Source organism: Symphalangus syndactylus, chromosome 24 (assembly GCF_028878055.3).
Source record: "Symphalangus syndactylus isolate Jambi chromosome 24, NHGRI_mSymSyn1-v2.1_pri, whole genome shotgun sequence".
Classification (NCBI taxonomy): domain Eukaryota; kingdom Metazoa; phylum Chordata; class Mammalia; order Primates; family Hylobatidae; genus Symphalangus; species Symphalangus syndactylus.
In genome coordinates, this window is record NC_072446.2 from 64,275,189 (window position 1) to 64,290,060 (window position 14,872).

At 40.7% G+C, this 14,872-nt stretch overlaps 1 long non-coding RNA gene across 1 annotated transcript in view; it reads left to right on the forward strand.

The window, feature by feature from the left end:
• Positions 1-1,844: 1,844 nt before the first annotated feature.
• Positions 1,845-14,872, forward strand: part of LOC129474501 (uncharacterized) — a 39,744-nt gene continuing 26,716 nt past the window's right edge. Inside the window, exons 1-2 of the long non-coding RNA XR_008654554.2 lie at positions 1,845-2,053; positions 11,313-11,420. This is a non-coding gene — a long non-coding RNA (uncharacterized lncRNA). The remainder of the gene's footprint in view (positions 2,054-11,312; positions 11,421-14,872) is intronic.

Here is a 14,872-nt window from a genome sequence, read left to right on the forward strand (position 1 = left end):
ACTTGAGGCCATACATTCAAGGCTGTAGAGTGCAATGATCTCATCTGTGAATAGTCATTGCACTCCAACCTGGGCAACATAGAAAGACCCTATCTCTAAAAAAATTACCAAGATATTGAACGTGGTATTGAGTATGAAGTACGCAATAGTAGTGTGCAGTCTCATTTCTTCTTATTCTTCTATATGGATCTTCTTTCATCAAATATTTAATCTGGGGGTTAATCATTTTTACAACAGATCCCATATAAAATTCCTATTACGTGCTAAGAAGTTTGTTGTAATTCTTACTTGGTAAGAATAATACTGAATTCTTATTCCAAGGATATAGGAAAAAACAAACTCAGTTTCTCCTAAACTTTCACAACACAACACAGAACACTTCTATGACCAAATGTATGAGGGTTTCTCCCTACGCACCAAGCAAGCAATTCTTTTCTGCAGCAGATGTCAGCTGAATCTCCTCTGATTCAATTCAATTCTGACGCTCTCTACCTGGAAGTCGTGTCAGATCCCATAGGTTAAGGGCTCAGTCCCACAAGACTGCCTCCCACTTCAGACATCAGTTGCAATTCCCAGCTTCCAGAACTTCTGACCGACTGGATGTAAGTTAGGGTTCCCATGACCCTCCCAGTTGTATTAATATGCTAGGATGGCTCATAGAACACTTACTTACATTTACCAGATTATTACAAAGGATATTACAAAGGATACAGATGAAGAGATGCACAGGGCAGAGAAGGTGGGAAGGGGCATGAAGCTTCCATGCACTCTCTGGGAGTGTCACCCTCCTGGACCTCCACATGTTCAGCTGTCTGGAAGGCCCCCAAACCCAGTCTTGCTGGTTTTTTGAATGGAAGTGTCATTATGTAGGCATATTAATTAAATCATTGGCCATTGGTGATCAGCTTAACCTTCAGCCCTTCTCCGCTTCCCCAAGATTGGAGGGTGTGGCAGCCTTGGTCCTGACTTGGTCTTTCTGGTGACCAACCCCCATCCTAAGGCTCTCTGGGGACCACTGTCCCCAGTCATCTCATTAGCATATAAAAAGACATTCATTGTTCTGGAGATTCTGAGGATTTTGGAAGCTATGTTTCAGAAAACTAGGATGAAGAGCAAATACAGTTTTCTCTAACTCTCTCTGTATCCATGGGGAATTGCTTCTAGGATACCCTCCTTCATACCAAAATCCACAGATGCTCATGAGTCTAATATAAAATGGCATGGTATTTGCATATAACTTAGGCACATCCTTTGTATACTTGAAATCATCTCTAGATTATGTATAATACCTAATACAAGTGCTATGTATAGTTGTTATACTGTGTTGTTGAAAGAATGATGACGAGAAACAAAGTCTGTACATGTTCAGTACAGATGCAATCATCCATTTTTTTGGAATATTTTCTATCCAGGGCTGTTTGAATCCATGAGTGTGGAATCCACAGATACGGAGGGCCAACTGTATATATGTCACAGTATCATCACACTTATACATGACCATTCTAAGTGATTTGTATGTAGTAACTGATTTAGTTCTCACAGCAATGTCCTGGATAGCGTTAACTAAAGACCATGAGAATCATGGAGCAAGGAAAGGAGAATATTTTATTTATTTATTTATTTATTTATTTTTTTTTTTTTTCTGAGGCGGAGTCTCGCTCTGTCGCCCAGGCTGGAGTGCAGTGGCGCAATCTCGGCTCACTGCAAGCTCCGCCTCCCGGGTTCCCGCCATTCTCCTGCCTCAGCCTCTCCGAGTAGCTGAGACTACAGGCGCCGCCACCACGCCCGGCTGATTTAGAAGACTTTATTTTCAGAGGGGGAAACAATCCTATTATGGGGAAACACTGCTTTCAGGGAAGTCCAAAAGGGCTCAGAAGGGGGAGGGGGAGCTGCTGTATCTGCCTTATGTTACCAGCCAGGTTCAGGTCTGTCCTGCTGGTGCACGGTAAATCAATTACTGTGACATAAGTTTTGTAAAAGAAAGAAGATTTATTCACAAGACTGCTGAGAAAGGAGGTGGGAGAACAGCTCTCAAAAATCCGCCTCTCTGAAGGTAAGACTCAGAGATATTTATGGGTTAGCGAAGTGTGGAGGCCTAAGGCATGGGGAAAGTGATTGGCAGGGGGAAAAATGAAATAACAGGTTTGTTTTTCGCAAGTGTAGTCGAGGTTCACGGCATTTCACAGGACGTGCATATAGAAAATGGTGAAGTTAGCATGATCTGAGGGTGGAGCTTTTGGCCCTCTCATGTCAAAAGGCCACCTTTCAGGCACTTGTGCAGGCCCGGTTGAAGGATCTATGGCCTCAACTGGTTTGAACTGGACAGGAGCTGACTGGCCGGGCGCGGTGGCTCACGCCTGTAATCCCAGCACTTTGGGAGGCTGAGGTGGGCGGATCACGAGGTGAGGAGATTGAGACCACGGTGAAACCCCGTCTCTACTAAAAAAAAAAAAAATACAAAAAAAAAAAAAAATTAGCCGGGCATAGTGGCGGGCGCCTGTAGTCCCAGCTACTTGGAGAGGCTGAGGCAGGAGAATGGCGTGAACCCGGGAGGCGGAGCTTGCAGTGAGCCGAGATTGCACCACTGCGCTCCAGCCTGGGTGACACAGCGAGACTCCATCTCAAAAAAAAAAAAAAAATGAATTGGACAGGAGCTGGCCCAAGTTCCTAAATAACAATTGAAGTGACAAGTACCACTTGTCACTCATTTAAAAAATGAGTGACCTATACATGTTATCTATGACGTAGCCAGTGAAGGTTAAGTTGCTGTGTTCAGCAGGAAGGCCTTCAGCTACTGCGACCTTCAGCTTCATGGAAAAAGGAATTTTAAAAAGGTATTAAAAAGCAAGCAACCACAAGCAAATAGGCCACACAGACCTGTCAAATTAACTCCTCAGTTTCACTTACAGTTCAGTCTTACATACATATTGAGCAGTGTTGCAGAAATTCTATGAATATTCACTGGGGAAGTCAGGCACTTACTTGCTCACTGGGTAAACATATATGTTACATACACCCTATGTTCACTTTGGGGTGGGGTTTTAGTATCAAAATGAGGTGGAATTCAGCTCTTTATGTCAAAAGGCGAACTACAGGGCACAAAGACAATTTGTGTGCAGTCTCCGCAAAGGGGCTCAAATTGGCTTATGGTCTGCAGCCATTCATCAATAATGAGTGCTTATAAAACTGGTCCTCTGTCTAATTACAGCTGTGGATGACCACAAGGTTGTTGTCTGCTGGCTTCAGGCTGGTCTATCAGATTTGCTTAGGAAATTTTCCAGTTGTAGTTGTTTCAGCAGTGCTTTTCAGGAGCTGGTTTCTGCTTAATCACAGGAAAAACATAGCAATGAATAACACTGGGGTACATGAGCAATCCCTCATCCTCTTACCCAGGATATTCTGGGGGTTTTTTGGTCTCATTTTGGCCACAAAGCATCCATTTCTTCTTTTTGTTGGGGTATATTTTAGAAGTAGATGCTTTTACATTTTTACAGATGAGGAAACCAACGTAAGACACTGGGTCAAGACACATTCAACCCAGTCTCTTACGTCTCCTTCACTTATTGCTTGCTCGGTGCTTCCTTCCTTTGAGCTGCTTTGGCTCACAGCAAAAACAATGGTATCTCTGTGGCCCTCAGGGTAAACGGATGAGGCTGGAGGTGACTGGATGTTGGGGCTGTGCTTGGCTCACACTCCACCAAGGATCACCTTGGGGCTGAGAGTATGAGTATTTTAAGTGTCCATCTGCAGATATACAAAGACACACACTTTAGGGTGACTTTAGAATGATTATTATATATTTTTTTGACACAAGGTCTGACTCTGTCAACCAGGTTGGAGTGCAGTGGCATGATCTTGGCTCACTGCAACCTCTGTCTTCCAGGCTCAAGTATTCCTCCCACCTCCCACGTCAGACTCCTGAGTACACACAGGTGTGTGCCACCACACCCAAGTTAATTTTTTGCATTTTTGGCAGAGACATGGTTTCACCATTTTGCCCAAGCTGGTCTCGAACTCCTGAGTTCAGGCAATCCATCTAACTTGGCCTCCCCATGTGCTGGCATTACAGGTGTGAGCCACAGCGCCCAGCCTAAAATAATTTTTGACAACAAAGATTGGCGCAGAAAAATAGTTTTCCTGATATGCACTCATGCTCAGGTAACTGGAACACACAACATGCTCCTGTTTCCCCAGCAAATGGACAAGAGGCAAAGTACACTGATCTACAGCATTATGACATTTTACAAATCAAGGCTGATTCTACTTGTCAAATTATTTCTTGACTGTGAGCAAGTCCCATTGAGTCCTTTTCTGATATAATGGACAAATGCTTGGGTTTCTAGATTAGCAATAAACATTAAATGGTTTTAGAATCCATTCCTCCATTTTTCTTTACCTGTGTTTTCCTTTTTTTTTTTTTTAACTGAGAGGAAGGATTCCCATAAGAAAACAAAATATTTTTGATATGCAGCAGATAATTTTTCGTGCGCGTCTGTGTGAAGAGACCACCAAACAGGCTTTGTGTGAGCAATAAAGCTTTTAATCACCTGGGTGCAGGTGGGCTGAATCTGAAAAGAGAGTCAGCGAAGGGAGATAAGGGTGGGGCCATTTTATAGGATTTGGGTAGATAAAGGAAAATTACAGTCAAAGGAGGGGTGTTCTCTGGCGGGCAGAGTGGGGGGTCACAAGGGGCTCAGTAGGGGAGATTTTGAGCCAGGATGAGCCAGGAGAAGGAATTTCACAAGACAATGTCATCAGTTAAGGTAGGAACAGGCCATTTTCACTTCTTTTGTGGTGGAATGTCATCAGTTAAGGCAGGAACCGGCCATCTGGATGTGTATGTGCAGATCACAGGGGATATGATGGCTTAGCTTGGGCTCAGAGGCCTGACATACTTGATTCTGAAATGAAAGTGTTTTGCTCAGCACTGGTGGAGAGCCTTAGTTTTGCCAGCCTTAGTTTTGCCATGCCTGTTGAAGAGTAATATACCTGTAGCTTTATTACTGAAGAGATGGGCTGTGTTTTAATATATGTGAATAATTATCTCTATAATGAAATTCTAATGGAAGGGAATGGCAATAGAACTGTATGTAATTAGAATTCAATCCAGCAAATCATTCATTGATGAAGAGAGAAAGAAAGAACCCCATCAAATATTTAGAATTTACATAAAGCTGTAGTGAGGGAAGTTCACAAACTTTCACAAAAGGCCTACTGTGTGACAGTCACAATACTCCTCTAAATTTTACACAACAGTACAGTGGTATTTATTATGACCCTATGTAAAAGTTGCTGTTGGTTGCCTTGTCTCAAGGTGGGACCAACTCTGCGGTGTAATTCTAGCTCCAGAGCTGTTCATAGTATCAGGCAGAAGTTTGACTTTAGCTGAAACCACACGGCCTTTCTTAGCACCTTCTCCTAACTGTTTCGTGCTTTCTCACTCCATTTCTTCTGAGAGCACATTTAACAAATTGCTCACACAAAATTCCCCATCTCAAGCTCTGTTTCTTAGGACTCTGACTTCAGATACTCCATCTTATTAATGGGATTACTGAATTTAGCAGAGGTTAGAAACTGATCAAGGACATCCCAGATTGTACATGAAAGACCTGGTATAAAAACCTGTCTTAACTTTCCCAAGCGATTTCTTAGTGTAATTTTTATTGAGAGTTGGCAGCTGAGATAACTAAAACACTCTTCCGTCTGTCTCTGCATTTCACTACCTAAACTGAGCTGGTGAGCATGAATTGAGTCTTACCTCTGAATTGCTGCCTCCAGGTGGTCAGTATCGCTATTCAGATGTTGAAGCCATCTCAAACGCAACATATATAAAACTCCACCCTTTGTTTTCCCTGAAAGCTGCCCTTTTTGCAGCCTGTTCTATCTCAGCTGATGGCAACTTTATCATTCCAACTGCCCAGCCAAAAACCTTGGAGGCGCCCTGGATTGCTGTTGTTCTCACATGCCCTACTTTGATTCCACCGGAGAATCAATTCTGTTTCTTGACATTCAAAATACAGTTAGAATCTGACCACTTCTCTCCACCTGCACTGTCATCACTCTGGTCTGAGTTGCCATTATCCCTTGTCTGGGTTGGTGCAAAAGCCTGTTAACTGGTCCCCCTCCCTGTGCTACATACAGTTCATTCTCAACACCACAGCCAGAGCAATCCTCTTGTTAGGCAGATCACTCTTCTGGCTCTCATTTCCTTCAGAGTAAAAGGCAAGGCTTAAAGTGACCTACAAGACCCTACAAAACAGGACCTGCTCCAACCCCACTACCTCTGTGGTATCTCTCCTGTGGCTCCTCCCCCTCACTCTCCACTCCCTTTTCACTGGCCTCTGCTGTTCCTCAAACACACTGGACATGCTTCTGCAGAAGAGCCTTTCCATGGATGGTTCTCTCTGCCTGGGCCACTGTTCCTCGAGATATCCGTACGTCTCCCTTTTTCAACCTCTTTGGGTTTTTGCTAAAATATGAGTTTTCTATTTAAATGGCCTTAACTCCAACTAACAAATGATTTCCTTATCATACTTTACTTTCCATTTTTTCTATAGCACTTACCTTCTTCCAACATACGGTGACGATTATTTATTATTTTTAAATATTTTACCCTTCCCTCCACTAGAATCTAACCTCATGAGAGCAGAGTCTTTGTCTGCTATTGGTCACTGATATAGCCCATGTGTGCCTATAATAAACTAGCACTTAGTAGGCACTTAATATTTGTTGAATGAACTTTCCCTGTTTCAGTTTGAGTATCAGCCTTTTGATCAATATGGGAGCTGTACAGAATAATATTTTGAAGTTGAACGACCAGGGAAATAACAAGCAAAAATTTCCCCAGTATTTGATTATACTGTTGAGTTCACTGAAGTAGAGAATGTGCTTGTGAACACACACATACAGGTGTGCTCACATGTGCACACACACACATGCATATACACACACATCTTTTGCTCCTGCTATCAAGTTGTTCTCCTTTTTCCTTTCTCTTTAAGGGAAAACATCCTTGAAGCATTGAAGAACTGCATCACATATCAATCAAGGACATTGGAAAAATCACTTTTATTTGATTAGCAGCTAAAGAAGAGCACAATAGAAAATCAGTTACTTAGGAAATTTCAGATGAAACACCTCAGGTGGTCTATTTTAGGATGAGCTAACCACCTTAACTCATCTGAAAATTTAAAACAAATATTTTTTCCCTCTTAGGTTAGCATTTTCTACTCTGTCAAACGACATTTTGTCGTTCCTACACAAAATGGGAATACACACTTCATGGGGTGCTACAAAATCCACATTCCTATGGACTAAAATGCTAATGGCCTATTTCCATCTTGCTTGCTCATCAGTGTAGTCCCAAGCTGCTAAGGAAGTGATTATATCATAATAAATCTCTTCAACTTCATAAAAAGACATGTAAGCATATATATGGATTAAAAAGAAAACACTGGAGGAAGCCAGCTCGGAATATGACAGTGTTCACTTTGAGGTGCAGGCCTCTGGGGAATTGAGGTAGAATTCTGGTGCACACCTCTTCTGAAGATTTCTACGGGCTCCGGAACACTTTGTGTTCCGTTGAACAAAGGTTTCAATTCCCTTCAAAGGTAATTCCTCAATTTTTAAAATTAGGATGCTCCCTTCAAACTTTAATATTCTTTCACCTTAAAGAAAAAAGTAATACGCTAAAGGACTTAAAATATTCTATTGTGGACACTTTACTTCTTCAGTTGTATTTTTACCACTTAGATAACTGTGAAGTTTGCTCTTTCATCCATTTCCAAAAGAACATGGAATACAAGTGATATGATTGTTCTTTTGGATAAAACAAGTTCTGATTGTTTTTGGAGGTTATAATGTCTTGGTGTCATCACCACTTTGTGACAAAGCCCGAGTGGTCCATTGGTGATCGACAGTGATGGCTGTCCCGATGAAAGTGAAATCCCTGTCTATTACTAGCACAATATTGAATCCAGAGCCTAACGTGTTCCTGAATTCTCAGGTAATTGGCATTTACCCCAAAATAGCTTTTTAAAAAATGAGTGATCATTTAGAGTTGGAGGTCTTGCTCCATAAATATTAAAAGTTCTGTGCTGCAGGCACTTTTCAGAGTAAAGCCTGGAACTCCTCATTTATTGGTAAGGTCTTTCAAACTGCTAACGGCAGACATTTCAAACTCATCACAGTTTTAGAGAAATAAGGTAGTTTCCTTTCTGACACCATTTCTTTTTGCACATGCAGCATTTCACAAATGCAAAGACTTCAGTCCTTACCCCAAATGAACACAGTGAGGGTGACCTTGAAAATATTGCTGAACTTGCCATTTACTTAAGCAGAGAGGATGCACCCCTCTATTCCCTGCCCCATACACACCTTAATAAAATAACTAATGGCTTCAACAAAAAATAATATTAACCAGACAGGGTTAATGATTGAGGGGAGAGAGAGCTAACCATTATGATTAATAATGAAACTTTTGGGATGAAAGATGTACACATATTCTGAAGTTGCTGTGACTGCACATGCAAAACAAAACCAATACAGACTTTTGTGTTTTGCTAAAAAGAGACACAGACTGTGAGGATCCATTAGGTTGAGCTACCATTTAGAAACAATCAATTTGAAAAGAGAAGTTTATTGTGTATGACCTGGAATTCTTCCCTTCTGAAAACAGGTGCAGAGAGGCTATGTCTATGTGAGATGCATAAATATATTTTTGAGGGCATTTTTTCTTCCTACTCAGATACTTATTTTTATTTAAGATTTTTACATTGTCAATTAATTGCTAACTTCACTCCCATTCTTTGCTGCAAGGAACTGCTTTTTTATTAATAGGAGGAAGAAAAGGAGAAAAGACCCCACAGCTGCCCAAGTGGTTAAACTAAACATTTTCTGTTATCAACATCATCTGCCAAAAATAATGTCGAACATTATATGAAGAAGAAAGAGAAATATATTTGGAGGTTTGAAAACAATCAAAACATTTTTGCAATACATTATTTTTTGAGGAAAAAAAACAAAGAGATGCTTGCTTTATGTATATAAATCACAGCCACACATATACAAATACAAATAAGTGTTTGCTTATCTTAGTTCCTGAATTCTTCCTTAGCTAAAACTTCATTTCTTCTGAATGTATAAGGGCCTTTGGATTTCTAGAACGCTCTTCAGTGAATGTATCAGTACCCTTATTAAGATTCTAATGGAGCTGGGCATGGTGGCTCATGCCTGTAATTCCCGGCACTTTGGGAGGCCGAGGCAGGCCGATCACCTGAGGTCAGGAGTTTGAGACCAGCCTGGCCAACATGGTGAAACCCCACCTCTACTAAAAATACAAAAATTAGCTGGGCGTGGTGGTGCATATCTGTAGTCCTAGCTACTTGTGAGGACGAGGCAGGAGAATGGCTTGAGCCCAGGAAGCGGAGGTTGTAGTGAGCCGAGATCATGCCATTGCACTCCAGCCTGAGCAACAGAGCAAAACTCCATCTCAAAAAAAAAAAAGATTCTAATGGTTACCTAAAGATTACAACTACATCCCTAAATTACTATTTTTACTTTTGTAAAAACATGGTTTACACGTAAGAAGATGTACCTTCAAACTTTTTTTCCGGACCAATACTTTTCTTCTCCTTTTTAATTTTTTTAGACGTTAAGGGACAAAGAAAAAAACAATTTTGCAATTCTTTTAAACTATAACTGTTTTATTAGTATATATTACAGCCATAGCTACTTAATACTAATTTAATTAATTAATATTTATTGTCTACAGAGTTCAGGAGACTACCACAAAACATAAACGGAAACCCGAGAAATCATATTTAATTGGTCAGCAGATTGTTCAGTTGTAGAACACTGTGTTTTTTTTTGTGTTGTTTTAAGATGGAGTCTCGCTCTATCACTCAGGCTGGCATGCAATGGCACGATCTCGGCTCACTGTGACCTCTGCTTCCCAGGTTCAAGTGATTCTCCTGCCTCGGCCTCCCGAGTAGCTGGGATTACAGGTGTGAGCCACCACGCCCAGCTTATTTTTGTATTTTTAGTAGAGATGGGTTTTTTTGCCGTGTTGGCCAGGCTGATCTTGAACTCTTGACCTCAGGTGATCCGACTGCCTTGGCCTCCCAAAGTGCTGGATTACAGGCGTGAGCCACGGTGCCTGGTGGTAGAATACTTTACTTCCTTAAAATTAAAATTGCTAAGTTTGTCTTCTTTTCCAACTGCTACAGTAGGAAGAAATTATTTCTTACAATTCACCTTTGTTTTCTCTTCTTTGGTCCTCAGTTACAACTGATCTGGTAACAACTCCTGTGGAAAAACATGATCAAAATTGTTCCCAGCACAGAAGTTGATTAATATTTTATTTATCTTTTTCCATGACTCTTTAAAAACGTTTTTTTCCCATTTCATAGAGTGCTGTGTCTCAATGTGGTTGTCATTTTTCTAAATCCTACCCACCCTGAAATTTTAGCTCAAAAACAACTTTCTCCCAGGAGGTTCCTTCAACCATCCATTTCCTCTCCCATGCCAGAGTGAACTGCTCTTCCTTCACTGTTATCACAGAGAACATGAACAATGCTTTCTGTACACCTTGAATTTTCTCCCATATTTTCGGCTCTGCCACATTATGTACATGTTCTTAGTATACTGCATACTTTTGGAAGGCAGAGCATATGTCTCATGCATTTCTGTATTCTCCATTCCATTCAGCAAAGTTCACTGTATAAAGGAAGCTCTCTGCATATGGATGAAGAATAAATATATTTATGGTACTCATGATATATTTTAATTTTATATATAGGAACACATTGGGGATTAGGACAGGATAGATGTCAAGGTTTTTCATGAAAACTATAATATTTAATATAGTCTTAATATTCTGTATTTCTCAGGTTAAAAAAAAAGACACAAAAGTTCTGGTGACATGAACGTGAGTTCAGAACACACAACTAAAAAAGGAAACTTCCCAACACCATAAATACTGATCACGTTTTGTTTGTTTGAAATTTCCTGCTCCACAGTAACAGGAAAAGGACTAGAGTTGAGAATTCTTTAGAGATACAATAGCTTCCTGGTACATATAATACGAAAATGTATTCTAAACTGCTGTAGAATGGTGTTTAATGAATAATGAATGCCCTTGAAGGAACACAGGACAGTTTGTTTTAAGTGAAACTAAAATATAATTGAGAAACAAAAGTGGTTTTTTACTTGGTACCTCTGCTTTTTTTTTTTTTTTTTAAATTAAAAGAAGAGAGATGCGGAATGTCAGGAATTGTTTGTAAAATTAGCACACATTCCTTCCATTCACACAGAAAACATCTGACCCACAGCGGCCCCAGTTTGCTCAACCCACTTGGCTACACTATGGATAAAGTGTCTGCTCTTCCAGAGCATCCTGCCTGCTGGAGACAGAACTCCGGGTAAGCAAAGTTGGATGGTTTTCAAAACTGTCATCGCTGGTAGATTTACAGTCTCAACGAGGCTGTCATTAAACTTAGTCAGTGACCCTGAGTTTGGAATAATCCCAAACTGGTGCTCTCAGCCGGGAGTGGACCAACGTCTAGGGAGCAATTAGGGAGAAATAACAAGATTGAATTCTGGCATGTGGGGTGAGAGGTGAGTGGAAAAGAATTGAAATGCTGATTGGACAATGGTAGGTAATTTAGTGCTAACAAAAGAATGATTTCTCTTTGTGAGCAGTCATAGAGTTTCTCAGCAGTGTCAGCCGCCAGCGACATTATCACAGTCTTCTCAAAGTTGAGAGTGCATCACGGTCACCTGAGGATCTTGTTAAAATGCAGATTCTGATGCAGCAGGTCTCGGCTGGGGCCTGAGATTCCACATTTCTAACCAGCTTCCAGGTGACGCTGATGCTACTGGTTTATGAAACACACTCTGATCTGAATAGCAAGAGTCTAGAGTTGCATTACCTAACACAGAATGTGAGCGCTGCAGGGGATAGTGAGCACCGCATTGAGACGTGCTGTAAGTGTCAAATGTACATCAGAGTGTTCAAAATTGAGATAAAATTTCAATACCAGAAATGTTCCCCATTTAAAGCACAGTTCAGTGATTGTTAATGTATTCACAAGCTTGTGTAACCATTACCACTACCTAATTCCAGAAAGTTTTTGTTAACACTAAAAAGAAATCCAGTACACTTTAGCTATCACCTGCCCATCCCCATCCCCACCTCCTCAGCCACCACTAATCTACTTTCTTTCTTTGAGGGTTTGCCTATTTCTGGACGTTTTGTATAAATAGGATCACATAATATGTGGCATTTTGTATCTGGCTTCTTTCACTTAGCATAATGCTTTCAAGATTCATCCATATTGCAGCATGTATCAGTACTTTCTTCTTTTTTATGGCTGAATAATGTTCCATTGTATGAGTGAATACACCACATTGCATTTTTCTATTCACTTACTGACAGACATTGGGTTGTTTTCACTATTATGGCTATTACAAATAAGGCTGCTATGAACATTCTTACACAAATATGTTTGTGAATATATCTTTTCAATTTCTTGGGCAAATGCCTAGGAATGGAATTATGGAGTCACATGGTAACTCACGTTTAAAATTCTGAGGCGCTATCAAGCTGCTTTCCAAAGTGGCTGAACCATTTTAGATTCCTGTAGCAGCGCATGAGGGCTCTGCTTTCTCTATACCCTCACCAACACTTGTTTTTGTTTATCTTTTGTTTACAGTCATCCTACTGGGTGTGCTGTGGTATCTCATCATGGTTTTGGATTTGCATTTCCCTAATGCCTAAATAATGTTGAGAAACTTTGCACGCACTCATTGGCTATTTGTATATTTTCTCTGGAGAATACACATCAGACTTTTTAAAAAAAATTTAGAGATTTTACTTATTAGACTAATTTTAGTTTTACAGAAATATTGGGTAGATAATACAGAGTTCTCACCCAAACAATTAACCTTATTATTAATATCTTAAATAGTATAGTGCATTTGTTAAAATTAATGAACCAATATTGATACATTATTATTCACTGAAATGTATATACTGCTTTCCTTAGTTTTGGCTTAATATCCTTTTTCTGTTCCAAGATCCCACCCAGGATTCTACATTACATTCAGTTGTTTTATCTCCTCAGGCTCTTCTTGGCTGTGACAGTTTCTCAGGCTTCCTTATTTTTGATGACCTTGACAGTTTGAGGAATAATGGTCAGCTATGTTGTAAGATGCCTTTCATTGAGGTTTGTCTAATGTTTTTCTGAGGATTAGACAGAGGTTATGGGTTTTGGGGAATAAACGGTCACAGAGAAAGATAATTCCATCATAACAATGGTACATATAATACTCTCAACATGATTTATGACCGTTGATACTGACCTTGATCACCAGGCTGAAGTGGTATTCACCAGCTTTTACAGCAAGATTATTCTTTTGTAAAAAACAATATTGTTAAAGACTCATGTCAATTTATTTTATACTTTGAGGTATATAGCATTCTGCTCTCACATTGCTGCAGAGAACTACCTGAGACTAGGTAACTTATAAAGAAAAGAGATTTAATTGGCTCATGGTTCTGCAGGCTGTGAAGGAAGCATGATGCTGGCATCTGATTGGCTTCTAAAGAGGCCTCGGAAAACTTAGGATCATGGCGGAAGGTGAAGGGGGAGCAGACACATCACATGGCTGAGGAAGGGGGAGTAAGTACCACACAATTTCTTTTTTTTTTTTGAGACGGAGTCTCGCTCTGTCGCCAAGGCTGGAGTGCAGTGGCGCGATCTCGGCTCACTGCAAGCTCCGCCTCCCGGGTTCACGCCATTCTCCTGCCTCAGCCTCTCCGAGTAGCTGGGACTACAGGCGCCCGCCACCACGCCCGGCTAATTTTTTTGTATTTTTAGTAGAGACGGGGTTTCACCGTGGTCTCGATCTCCTGACCTCGTGATCCGCCCGCCTCGGCCTCCCAAAGTGCTGGGATTACAAGCGTGAGCCACCGCGCCTGGCCAGTACCACACGATTTTAAAAGACCAGATCTTGTGAGAACCCACTACCATGAGGACAGTACCAAGAGGATGGTACTAAACCATTCCTGAGAAACCTGCCCCCATGATCCAATCACCTCCCACCAGGTCCCAACTCCAATATTAATGATTGTATTTGGACATGAGATTTGAAGGGGGGCAACACTCAAACTGTATCAGGGTATAATCCAATCCTGTTTTGTTGCCAAAATTATTTCGGCTGTGCCATTGGACAAACTCCTATCAGTGTGAAGTTGTTTCTTTTGTTGTTGTTGGGCGTTTTTGTTTTTGTACTTCTTTACTTTCTAGCACTACAAAATGAGATCGGTGCGGGGCGGGGTAGGGGGCACTAGCTACGAATGTTACTACTGTAGTGTCCTTTCCTATAGGCCCTCTCAGCTCACAGAGCAATAAACTATATACGCATATACCAAACATCGAATATACACATATCTGTAAATATTTCTACATGTAACCATCTGTATCTAAATTTCAGGTGATAGTAAATATACACAGGAGTTCATACTGATGTCTCCAACTCTAGTCTGTTACCATATGGATTATGTTAGCCTTCTCCCCTTGCTTATCTGTGAGCACCTACCTCAGCCATTAACTTACTTTAGTTATTCAATTTCAGGGTAAAGTATAGCAGTGGCAGAACTGTTAACCTGTGTCCTTAGGGAACAACTTTACCAACTAGAGTGCAGTTCTCTTGTAGAGTCACTCTTGCCTTTATCCTTAAAGGCTCTATTCGTTTTCAGAGTTACTTAGGTCAGCACCATTTTCTCCACCCCTAATGTCTGAATTTGTTTCCTACATTTGTAATAAAGTTATATTGTGTTGTTACAATCTGTACTCCTTTGGGGGAATTC